The following is a 12,085-nucleotide window of genomic DNA, read 5'->3' as shown; positions in this document are numbered from 1 at the left end:
GTCAAACAACTGCTTTAGCGTGTTGACACTATCCCGTAATTCCATAAATAAAGGCATCCATTCTGGTGTCGACCCCCTAGGAGGTGACATCCCCATATTTGGCAATTGCTCCGCCTCCACACCAATATCGTCCTCATACATGTCGACACACACGTACCGACACACAGCAGACACACAGGGAATGCTCTTAACGAAGACAGGACCCCACTAGCCCTTTGGGGAGACAGAGGGAGAGTTTGCCAGCACACACCAAAAGCGCTATATATGACAGGGATAGCCTTATAATAAGTGCTCCCTGTATAGCTGCTTTTATAATATAATTTTTGCCACTATTTTGCCCCCCCTCTCTTGTTTTACCCTGTTTCTGTAGTGCAGTGCAGGGGAGAGACCTGGGAGCCGTCCTGACCAGCGGAGCTGTGTAAGGAAAATGGCGCTGTGTGCTGAGGAGATAGGCCCCGCCCCTTTTCCGGCGGGCTCGTCTCCCGCTCTTTAGTGTATTCTGGCAGGGGTTAAATATCTCCATATAGCCCCCGGAGGCTATATGTGAGGTATTTTTTAGCCAAATAGGTTTTCATTTGCCTCCCAGGGCGCCCCCCTCCCAGCGCCCTGCACCCTCAGTGACTGCCGTGTGAAGTGTGCTGAGAGGAAAATGGCGCACAGCTGCAGTGCTGTGCGCTACCTTTAGAAGACTGAGGAGTCTTCTGCCGCCGATTCTGGACCTCTTCATGTTTCAGCATCTGCAAGGGGGCCGGCGGCGAGGCTCCGGTGACCATCCAGGCTGTACATGTGATCGTCCCTCTGGAGCTGATGTCCAGTAGCCAAGAAGCCAATCCATCCTGCACGCAGGTGAGTTCACTTCTCTCCCCTAAGTCCCTCGTTGCAGTGATCCTGTTGCCAGCAGGACTCACTGTAAAATAAAAAACCTAAGCTAAACTTTCTCTAAGGAGCTCTTTAGGAGAGCCACCTAGATTGCACCCTTCTCGGCCGGGCACAAAAATCTAACTGAGGCTTGGAGGAGGGTCATAGGGGGAGGAGCCAGTGCACACCACCTGATCGGAAAGCTTTACTTTTTGTGCCCTGTCTCCTGCGGAGCCGCTATTCCCCATGGTCCTTTCAGGAACCCCAGCATCCACTAGGACGATAGAGAAAAGCATTTAACATGACATTCTCCCAAAACCCTTGTTTATTTATTATACTCCTACAATATCTTATTTTCTTCCAAGTAGTGATGCCCCATGGCCAGGATGATGTGATTCGCATTGTCACAACTCCTGCGATTGCCATATGGACCTCTACTATGTGATATCCTAGAGAGGAGGTCCCAAAAATATCAACTGGGCACTAAGTAATGGGGTTCTGCATTGTATACTCATACCAAGAAGATGGGATTTGTATTATACAGTATACTAATACAGTGTATACACAGAGGGGGTTATTCAGAGATGGACGCAGATCTGAGTCCATCTACTCACATGCTGGATGCCGCCCAGCACAGGGCAAGAACGCCCAGCATGTGTGTGGCGCAAAATTGCGGACACATCAATTTAAGGTCGACCCCTGCCTGTGCAGCCTAACTGTGCTGGCAGGTGGTCCAGCGCCATTGTTTTTAGCGGCGCGTCTGCATATGATGTCACAAAGCCACCACGAAAATACTCCCACCACACCCCTGTTTTGCCTGCCACACCCCCACGTCGCCACCCACCCAACGCTCTCCACTGTCAATCTTCTTGCGGAAGCACCCACAATGTGAATGACTGCACAAGTGTGATGCAGCTGCTGCTCGCGCTCCGTTTGCTGATGCTGCCTTAACACATTTATTAATCCTTCTGGTCTTTTAATTACACCTTCACTGGTATATTAATTTTTAGATATAGATTTTGCTTTCCTTTTATTAACACTTTCCTTCTCGCATTGTGCTGCCCTGGGGAGCTGGCTTTTGCCGGTTTGCGGGGTTCTGCACCCCAGGCCCAGACCCAGAGTTAGGGACCACCAGCATCAGAGGAGCCTTGTTGGGGCCTGGTGGCTTCATCATTCATTTGCAAATGTATGTAACTTAGACCTCTGGTTTTCTATTATATAAATATATACAGTTTTCATGTCTTCGTACAGGTTCAGCTTGGTGTGCTGGGGGACCTCAGTGGGTTAATCACCAATGTATTTCTATCCCGCTAGCGCACTCTACCAAAAGGTGACTCTACAACCACTCATTAATACATCGATTTTAATACTGAGCATACTTGTTTATGCTTCATGATAGTCGATCAATGGGTTTGACGGCCCATTCACAGTGCGAATGGTGACTGTGGCGATTGGTCTGCAATGGGTATGGTGGATTTTTCTACTCTCTTTAAAAGGATCACTGTATATTGTGGTAAAGACAATTGCTCAGCTTTACTTAAAAAAACGTGCTTACTGGAAAGCATTAATATTTTTGTTATTTCCCAGTTGTGTTTATGTATTTATTTGGGCAGGAAGAGCAGATGTCCTGCAAATGTCACAGAAATCATACAGGAAGATGCTATTGAAGAAGAGAAAATCCCCGTAAACATAATGGCATCTGGAACCAAATGTATCCACATGTCTGCACTCTTTTCATCTTAATCATTGCATTAACAAAAGGCTATTTACATTAGGAAATCTTGAGATTTTCTGGAAATATTGTATATTGCATTCGCAGCAATATACAATATTTATAATATTATACTCAATTTATTGTAAGTATAATAAGAATTATAAACCTAATGGCAGCAAATTCAGGATTTGAAAAGGAGGACATTTTTCATATTATCTTTTATTTATATGGCGCAGTACAAAGTTGCGCAAATGTAAAAACTCCCACTTTAAAAGCCAGACTCTGGTAGAGATGTGTCTCAATGCGCCAAGCTGCGCGAGATGCCTGGTGTGTGTCAGCCATGCACCGAGCGGTGTAGCCAAGTGACTATTCCTTTAAATTTGTGTCTTTTTCTCACTGCAGATGCAGCAAAACAACACTCAATCTGTGCCAGAGATGCCGGACTGCGACTGACCACCCAGGAATTCATTTAAATATTTACAAAGTTCCAGAGGAAGCACAAAGGAACTTGGTGTGAAAAAAAAGCCATAGCTCCTGCATCGTAGCACTTCGTAAACAGATTCAGACACATTTGTACAGATTTACAAGTGTTGCAAATCAAATTTATCAGTGCAGTCACGTTAAGTGGTTTTGGCGCAAGCAGGGTCGCACAGGACCTGGAGCGCCCGGAAGGGCTGCTTGGCGGGACTAGGGAAATAGTGTATGATGACACATCTGTATACACTGTGGTGCAATACAGGGGGAAAAAAACAAAGCTTTACCCTGGAGAATGTAGTGGGCGATACAGCAAACAAACCGAACGGATTGTAGACTTTGAACTGGAAATTCTGGTGCACTCTAGCAACACTGATAAGTAATATGCAGTTATTACATATAAAGGAAAGCAGAGGTGACGGTGGATGTCACCACAGGAAGGAGAGAGAGGAATGGTGCAACACCAGACAAAGGTAATAATTCATCTCAAAATGGCTGCCCGGAGGCAAATATAGAAGAAAGAACGGAGATGTTCATCCCTTTGACTACAACGAGCTTAGAGATGAACTTGATTTTGTTGAATAATATGTGAATGCGCAGATTGTTTTTACAGCCCTGTAAAAGATCATCTTCAGTTCTTGAAATGTTAAGTAAAAGGAAAAAAACAATTCAATACATGTCTGCATAAAAACAAGCATATCCTGTTGTATTGAAGGCATGGCCAATTTTACAGTGTTTATTTTTCCCCCGTACAGTTGTAGGATATTACATAGTAACATAGTTGCTGAGGTCGAAAAAAGACAATTCAATACATGTCTGCATAAAAACAAGTATACCCTGTATATACCCTCTACTGCTGGGAACTCTACTTCCTATATGCATTATTGGTGATCTATATTCGTCGTTAATTTGTGTTCTGGTAACACCCTTGGTAATACCCCACCCTATTTTCCACACCGCCGCAATACAGGGGCAGGGCCTAATGATGTGAGAGCTCGGCTCCACCCCCCAAAGTAGTCAGCTACATTTCCTTTCCGGTCTTATCCGGAAGAGTAAATACCTAAAGTCGGCATATATACCCTAAACACAGTGGAGCCAGCTATTTTGGGGGGTTAAATCATGATTTATTAATTGACAACTGATTCATTATGTGATACCACTGTTTCCAAGGCGGCAGTGTCCTAGCTAATGGCTCAACTTAAAAATTGCTCCCTCTGCTGTGTAGGCAAAGGGGGCTCTTTAAAGTATATTAAAGGAAAGCTCAAGATAGAATGTTTAGCATGCTGCTTTATATTACAAATAGAAATAAACTGTGCAATATATTTTTCACTATAAAAATGCAATGATTTTTAGCCTATTTGCCATAACACTAACCTAAACACTAAGGAGGAAGAGTATGCACTAATAACCTGCTGTGAGGAGGTTTCAGCTTTCCACGGAGGACAACAGGCAATAAAGGAGAAGCATTATATGAAACAAATACTAAATATAATCAAAACTAAGGATACTAGACATTAGTCTGTGGACGCAACAGCGATGCAAAAATATGATTCTGCAGCAAGAGACAACCACTGCCGGCATCTCAGATCCGAGTGCTGCATCTGAAGACGCATAAGATGACCATCATGACCATTGGTCGTAATATCGACCATCTGAGTGAGCATGACGCTGCTCAGATTGGCCATCTGTGCTCCGCAGCCGAGGTCAGTAAATCTGCATCAGGACTGATGCGCCTCCGTTTTGGGGAACACTGGCAGATGCCACCCATTCCCAGCACCCAAACACCCGGAGCCTGTCAATCAGGCTGCGGGTTGTGGCTCAGTGTGTACGACAATGCAGGACATGGACTGCACATGCATAGAACAGGAAAATACATAAAAATACTGCTTAGTTATGACTTGGTGGAGTGGATAGAGTACGAGTCTGGCTCTGGCTTTATAAGTTGGGATTGTACTGTGCTCCAGCAGCACAGGTCTCTGGGCCTAATTCAGATCTGATCGCAGCAGCACATTGGTTAGCTAATGCGCAAAACCATGGCCCACATTCCGAGTTGATCGCTCGCTAGCTGCTTTTAGCAGCAGTGCAAACGCTAGGCCGCCGCCCTCTGGGAGTGTATCTTAGCTTAACAGAAGTGCGAACGAAAGATTAGTATAATTGCTCAAAAATCTTTTCCTGCAGTTTCTGAGTAGCTCCAGACCTACTCCTAGATTGCGATCACTGCACACTGTTTGGTTCCTGCTTTGATGTCACAAACACGCCCTGCGTTCGGCCAGCCACTCCCCCGTTTCCCCAGCCACTCCTGCATTTTAGCCTGACACGGGTGTGGTTCATCAAATCGACAGTGTCTAGGTCGACAATGTTTAGGTCGACCACTATAGGTCGACCGTCACTAGGTCGACATGGATGGAAGGTCGACATGTGCTAGGTCGACAGGTCTAAAGGTCGACATGAGGATTTTTTTTGTGTGTCGTTTTCTTCGCGTCCCCTCGCATGGCTCGCTTCGCTCACCATGCTTCGGGCATGGTGCCTTCGCTCCGCTACCGCTTCGCTCGGCACACTTTACCGTTCCAATCGTAGTCCACGTGGATCGTTAAGTATGAAAAAATTCAAAAAAAGAAAAAAAATGTGAAAAACTCATGTCGACCTTTAGACCTGTCGACCTAGAAACCCTGTCGACCTTCCATCCATGTTGACCTAGTGACTGTCGACCTATAGTGGTCGACCTAAACATTGCCGACCTAGACACTGTCGATCTTCAAACCGGATCCCGCCTGACACGCCTGCATTTTTTAGCACACTCCTGGAAAACGGTCTGTTTCCGCCCAGAAACACCCACTTCCTGTCAATCATACACCGATCAGCAGAGCGACTGAAAAGCGTTGCTCGCCCCTGTGTAAAATTGCTTAGTTTTGTGTGAAAGTACATGACGCGGCCCATACGCATGCGCAGAACAGCCGGTTTTTAGCCTGATCGCTATGCTGCGAAAAACGTCAGCGAGCGATCAACTCGGAATGAGGGCCCATGTGCACTGCAGGGGGGGGGGGGGGGGCAGATATAACATGTGTAGAGAGAGTTAGATTTGGGTGGGGTGTGATCTAACTGAAATCTAAATTGCAGAGTAGAAATAAAACAGCCAGTACTTGCCATGCACAGAAACAAAATAACCCACCCAAATCTAACTCTCTGCACATGTTATATCTGCCCCACCTGCAGTGCACATGGTTTTGCCCATTAGCTAACAAATTTGCTGTTGCAATCCGATCTGAATTAGGCCCTCTGTCTGCCCCGGTTTTCGGGAACACTGGCAGTTGCCACCCATTCCCAGCACCCAAACACCGGGAGCCTGTCAATCAGGCTGCGAGTTGTGGATCACTGTGTACGACAATGCAGAACATGGACTGCACATGCACAGAACAGCACCTAAGCATGCGCAGTACAGTAAACATTGGCGATGTACGTAAACCATCAATTTGTGTACATTTCTGAATCAGGCCCCAGGTTCCTAGGAAAGAGGCTTTCTGCCCTAATTTTCATTGCTCTTACTTATACCCCTTTTCCACTTGCGAGCACGGGTCGCAGCCGGTAGCCTGACACGGGAGCTGCCCTGCTGCGACCCGTGCTCAGCCCCTTTCCCATCAGCAGTCACCAACCCGGCATATTGCCGGGTTGGTGACGCTTTTAGTGATGCGGCAGGGGCGGCGCTGGGAGATCACATGATCTCCCAGCACCGCCCTTCCATACAATGTAAACGGGAGCCGTGTCGCATCGACACGGCTCCCGTTTACACTACAACCCTACCCGGATCACTCCCGTGTCCTACCCAGGTAGATAGCCGGGTAGGATTCACGGGTCACTTAATCCGGGTTTTTGCGGGGGGACCCTTTTCCACTTGCAAAAAACACGGGTAAATGAACCCCCCCCCCCCCCCCCGTGCATTTACCCGTGTTTTTTGAGCTAGTGGAAAAGGGGTATCAGAAATAGTCTGATGTGTAGGTTCCCCCGGCCATTCTGAAAACTTTGTATTCAGTTCTGAGAAGATAATAAAACAATTGTATATACAGTATGTGTGAATGTTATTACTATTTTTTTGTTGTTTTATTTTTTAAATAAGGGAGTTTGCATTTTAGGTTCAATGCTCCTAGCATGAAAAAGGCACAACCTGTGCGCACCAAGCGGCAGGCCAGGATGTGGTAACATGTGACGCATTTCCACCCCAGACAAAACAAAGCCTTTCTTTAACAATTGTCTTTATGTCTTGAAATTGAGCAATCAACTAGTGATTGTTCCCAGAGCTAGGGCTGCTGAGAAAGTAAGCATTAGAAACTGCCTGATAACATGAAATCCCCCCCAAAAACAATATGACCAGGCTCGCTCAGGAACAGGATTTCTGTTCTGAGAAGACCATTTTGATGATAATTAAAGACGCTTAACATGAAAACGGTCTGATTGCTTCTTTTTTTGCAATGCAAGCAAATCCTTTGCTGCTAAAGACCAATCAGGAAAACTTGTACGTGCACATTTAAAGTTACTGGCAGAAACATTACTTTGCTTAAACAATGCAAACCTCATGTACAGTATGATGCACATTTGGGGCCTCATTTAGAGATGGATGTAAGTCAGGGTTCCATAGAGTAGTGTTAGTCTCCATTCCGAAGAAGTGTAATGGGGGGTGCGCATGTTGAACTGTTTATTATTATTATTATTATTATTGTTATTATTTATTTAAATCTCTTTATTGGGAAAATATACATTATGGAACATAGTAACAGACAAAGGTAAGCAGTCAGGATCCCGGCTGTCGGTATCCCAGCAGTTAGAATACTGACGCCACAATGCCGACACTATTCCGAATGCCAACATCGGCATCCAGAATAGGTACACCATCCCGGCGCCAGAATACCGTCAGCCAAAATCCTGAACGAGAACAGACCGTGGCGCAAGGCAAGTGATCCACGCGCAGGTGGGGGGTGTTAGGTTTAAGCTCCAAGGGGAATGGTTCGGGTCAGGCAGCAGAGAAGGGGGGTTAGGGTTAGCCGCCCCCTCAGAGGGTTATGGTTAGGTTTAGGCAGTGGGAACAGGGGGTTAGGTTTAGGCACCTACGGAGGGTGGATAGGGTTAGGCACCAAGGGGGGAGAGGCGAGAACCCCCCCTTACTCACCCCTGTCGACTTTGTAACAATCGGGATCCCGGAGTCAGTATTTCGAACGCCGGGATTCCAGACACCGATAACTCATACTGGTCCCCAGACAAAAAAAAAATAAGAATTTACTTACCGATAATTCTATTTCTCGTAGTCCGTAGTGGATGCTGGGAACTCCGTAAGGACCATGGGGAATAGCGGCTCCGCAGGAGACTGGGCACAAAAGTAAAAGCTTTAGGACTACCTGGTGTGCACTGGCTCCTCCCCCTATGACCCTCCTCCAAGCCTCAGTTAGGAAACTGTGCCCGGACGAGCGTACACAATAAGGAAGGATTTTGAATCCCGGGTAAGACTCATACCAGCCACACCAATCACACCGTACAACCTGTGATCTGAACCCAGTTAACAGCATGATAACAGAGGAGCCTCTGAAAAGATGGCTCACAACAATAATAACCCGATTTTTGTAACAATAACTATGTACAAGTATTGCAGACAATCCGCACTTGGGATGGGCGCCCAGCATCCACTACGGACTACGAGAAATAGAATTATCGGTAAGTAAATTCTTATTTTCTCTGACGTCCTAGTGGATGCTGGGAACTCCGTAAGGACCATGGGGATTATACCAAAGCTCCCAAACGGGCGGGAGAGTGCGGATGACTCTGCAGCACCGAATGAGAGAACTCCAGGTCCTCCTCAGCCAGGGTATCAAATTTGTAGAATTTAGCAAACGTGTTTGCCCCTGACCAAGTAGCTGCTCGGCAAAGTTGTAAAGCCGAGACCCCTCGGGCAGCCGCCCAAGATGAGCCCACCTTCCTTGTGGAATGGGCTTTTACAGATTTTGGCTGTGGCAGGCCTGCCACAGAATGTGCAAGCTGAATTGTACTACAAATCCAACGAGCAATAGTCTGCTTAGAAGCAGGAGCACCCAGCTTTTTGGGTGCATACAGGATAAACAGCGAGTCAGATTTTCTGACTCCAGCCGTCCTGGAAACATATATTTTCAGGGCCCTGACTACGTCCAGCAACTTGGAGTCCTCAAAGTCCCTAGTAGCCGCAGGTACCACAATAGGCTGGTTCAAGTGAAACGCTGAAACCACCTTAGGGAGAAATTGAGGACGAGCCCTCAATTCCGCCCTGTCTGAATGGAAGATCAGATAAGGGCTTTTACAGGATAAAGCCCGCCAATTCTGACACGCGCCTGGCCGAGGCCAGGGCCAACAACATGACCACTTTCCATGTGAGATATTTTAACTCCACAGATTCAAGTGGTTCAAACCAATGTGACTTTAGGAACCCCAAAACTACATTGAGATCCCAAGGTGCCACTGGAGGCACAAAAGGAGGCTGTATATGCAGTACCCCTTTTACAAACGTCTGAACTTCAGGAACTGAAGCTAGTTCTTTCTGGAAGAAAATTGACAGGGCCGAAATTTGAACCTTAATGGACCCCAATTTTAGGCCCATAGACACTCCTGTTTACAGGAAATGCAGGAATCGACCTAGTTGAAAATTCCTCCATCGGGGCCTTACTGGCCTCGCACCCCGCAACATATTTTCGCCAAATGCGGTGATAATGCTTTGCGGTTACATCCTTCCTGGCTTGATCAGGGTAGGGATGACTTCATCCGGAATGCCTTTTTCCTTCAGGATCCGGCGTTCAACCGCCCTGCCGTCAAACGCAGCCGCGTTAAGTCTTGGAATAGACAGGGTCCTTGCTGGAGCAAGTCCCTTCTTAGAGGTAGAGGCCACGGGTCCTCCGTGAGCATCTCTTGAAGTTCCGGGTACCAAGTCCTTCTTGGCCAATCCGGAGCCACGAGTATAGTTCTTACTCCCCTCCGTCTTATAATTCGCAGTACTTTTGGTATGAGAGGAAGAGGAGGGAACACATACACTGACTGGTACACCCACGGTGTTACCAGAGCGTCCACAGCTATTGCCTGAGGGTCCCTTGACCTGGCGCAATACCTGTCCAATTTTTTGTTTAGGCGGGACGCCATCATGTCCACCTTTGGTTTTTCCCAATGGTTTACAATCATGTGGAAGACTTCTGGGTGAAGTCCCCACTCTCCCGGGTGGAGGTCGTGCCTGCTGAGGAAGTCTGCTTCCCAGTTGTCCACTCCCGGAATGAACACTGCTGACAGTGCTATCACATGATTTTCCGCCCAGCGAAAAATCCTTGCAACTTCTGCCATTGCCCTCCTGCTACTTGTGCCGCCCTGTCTGTTTACGTGGGCGACTGCCGTGATGTTGTCCGACTGGATCAGCACCGGCTGACCTTGAAGCAGAGGTCTTGCTTGGCTTAGGGCATTGTAAATGGCCCTTAGCTCCAAAATATTTATGTGAAGTGATGTCTCCAGGCTTGACCACAAGCCCTGGAAATTTCTTCCCTGTGTGACTGCTCTCCAGCCTCGCAGGCTGGCATCCGTGGTCACCAGGACCCAGTCCTGAATGCCGAATCTGCGGCCCTCTAGAAGATGAGCACTCTGCAACCACCACAGGAGAGACACCCTTGTCTTTGGTGACAGGGTTATCCGCTGATGCATCTGAAGATGCGATCCGGACCATTTGTCCAGCAGGTCCCACTGGAAAGTTCTTGCGTGGAATCTGCCGAATGGAATTGCTTCGTAGGAAGCCACCATTTTTCCCAGGACCCTTGTGCACTGATGCACTGACACTTGGCCTGGTTTTAGGAGGTTTCTGACTAGTTCGGATAACTCCCTGGCTTTCTCCTCCGGGAGAAAACACCTTTTTCTGGACTGTGTCCAGGATCATCCCTAGGAATAGAAGGCGTGTCGTCAGGATCAGCTGCGATTTTGGAATATTGAGAATCCAACCGTGCTACCGCAGCACTATCTGAGATAGTGCTACCCCGACTTCCAACTGTTCCCTGGATCTTGCCCTTATCAGGAGATCGTCCAAGTAAGGGATAACTAAAAACTCCCTTCTTTCGAAGGAGTATCATCATTTCGGCCATTACCTTGGTAAAGACCCGTGGTGCCGTGGACAATCCAAACGGCAGCGTCTGAAACTGATAGTGACAGTTCTGTACCACAAACCTGAGGTACCCTTGGAGAAGGGTAAATTGGGACATGTAGGTAAGCATCTTTGATGTCCAGAGAGACCAAATAGTCCCCTTCTTCCAGGTTTGCAATCACTGCTCTGAGTGATTCCATCTTGAATTTGAACCTTTGTATGTAAGTGTTCAAGGATTTTAGATTTAAAATTGGTCTCACCGAGCCGTCCGGCTTCGGTACCACCAATAGTGTGGAATAGTACCCCTTTCCCTGTTGCAGGAGGGGTACCTTGATTATCACCTGCTGGGAATACAGCCTGTGAATGGCTTGCAATACTGTCTGCCTGTCTGAGGGAGACGTCGGTAAAGCAGACTTTATGAAACGGCGAGGGGAAGACGTCTCGAATTTCTTGAGACGGGCCCCCACCGTGCCTGAGACCGCTTGTAAAGCCCCAGCGTCATGCTGAGGACTTTGCGGAGGCGGGAGAGGGCTTTTGTGGGAATTGGCTGTTTGCTGCAGCCTTTTTCCTCTCCCTCTGCCACGGGGCAGAAACGAGGCGCCTTTTGCCCGCTTTATGGGGCCGAAAGGACTGCGCCTGATAATACGGCGTCTTCTTAGGTTGAGAAGCTACCTGGGGTAAAAATGTGGATTTTCCAGCCGTTGCCGTGGCCACCAGGTCTGTTAGACCTACCCCAAATAACTCTTCCCTTTTATAAGGCGATACTTCCATATGCCTTTTGGGATCAGCATCACCTGACCACTGTCTTGTCCATAACCTTCTTCTGGCAGAAATGGACAGCGCACTTACTCTTGATGCCAGTCGGCAAATATCCCTCTGTGCATCACGCATATATAGAAATGCATCTTTTAAATGCTCTA

The 12,085-nt window shown here is 47.4% G+C and overlaps 1 protein-coding gene and 1 long non-coding RNA gene across 6 annotated transcripts in view; one reads left to right on the top strand and one right to left on the bottom strand.

Annotated features, from left to right (window-relative positions):
* ATG7 (autophagy related 7) overlaps window positions 1-12,085 on the bottom strand; it is a 617,483-nt gene that overhangs the window by 276,882 nt on the left and 328,516 nt on the right. The window lies entirely within an intron of this gene.
* The window catches only part of LOC134958276 (uncharacterized), a 210,265-nt gene continuing 201,013 nt past the window's right edge, over window positions 2,834-12,085 (top strand). The window contains exon 1 of the long non-coding RNA XR_010186929.1: window positions 2,834-3,519. This is a non-coding gene — a long non-coding RNA (uncharacterized LOC134958276). The remainder of the gene's footprint in view (window positions 3,520-12,085) is intronic.

Source organism: Pseudophryne corroboree, chromosome 9 (genome assembly GCF_028390025.1).
Source record: "Pseudophryne corroboree isolate aPseCor3 chromosome 9, aPseCor3.hap2, whole genome shotgun sequence".
Classification (NCBI taxonomy): Eukaryota; Metazoa; Chordata; class Amphibia; order Anura; family Myobatrachidae; genus Pseudophryne; species Pseudophryne corroboree.
The sequence above is the reverse complement of the archived record's forward strand: the minus strand, read 5'-3'. Positions and strand labels throughout refer to the sequence as shown.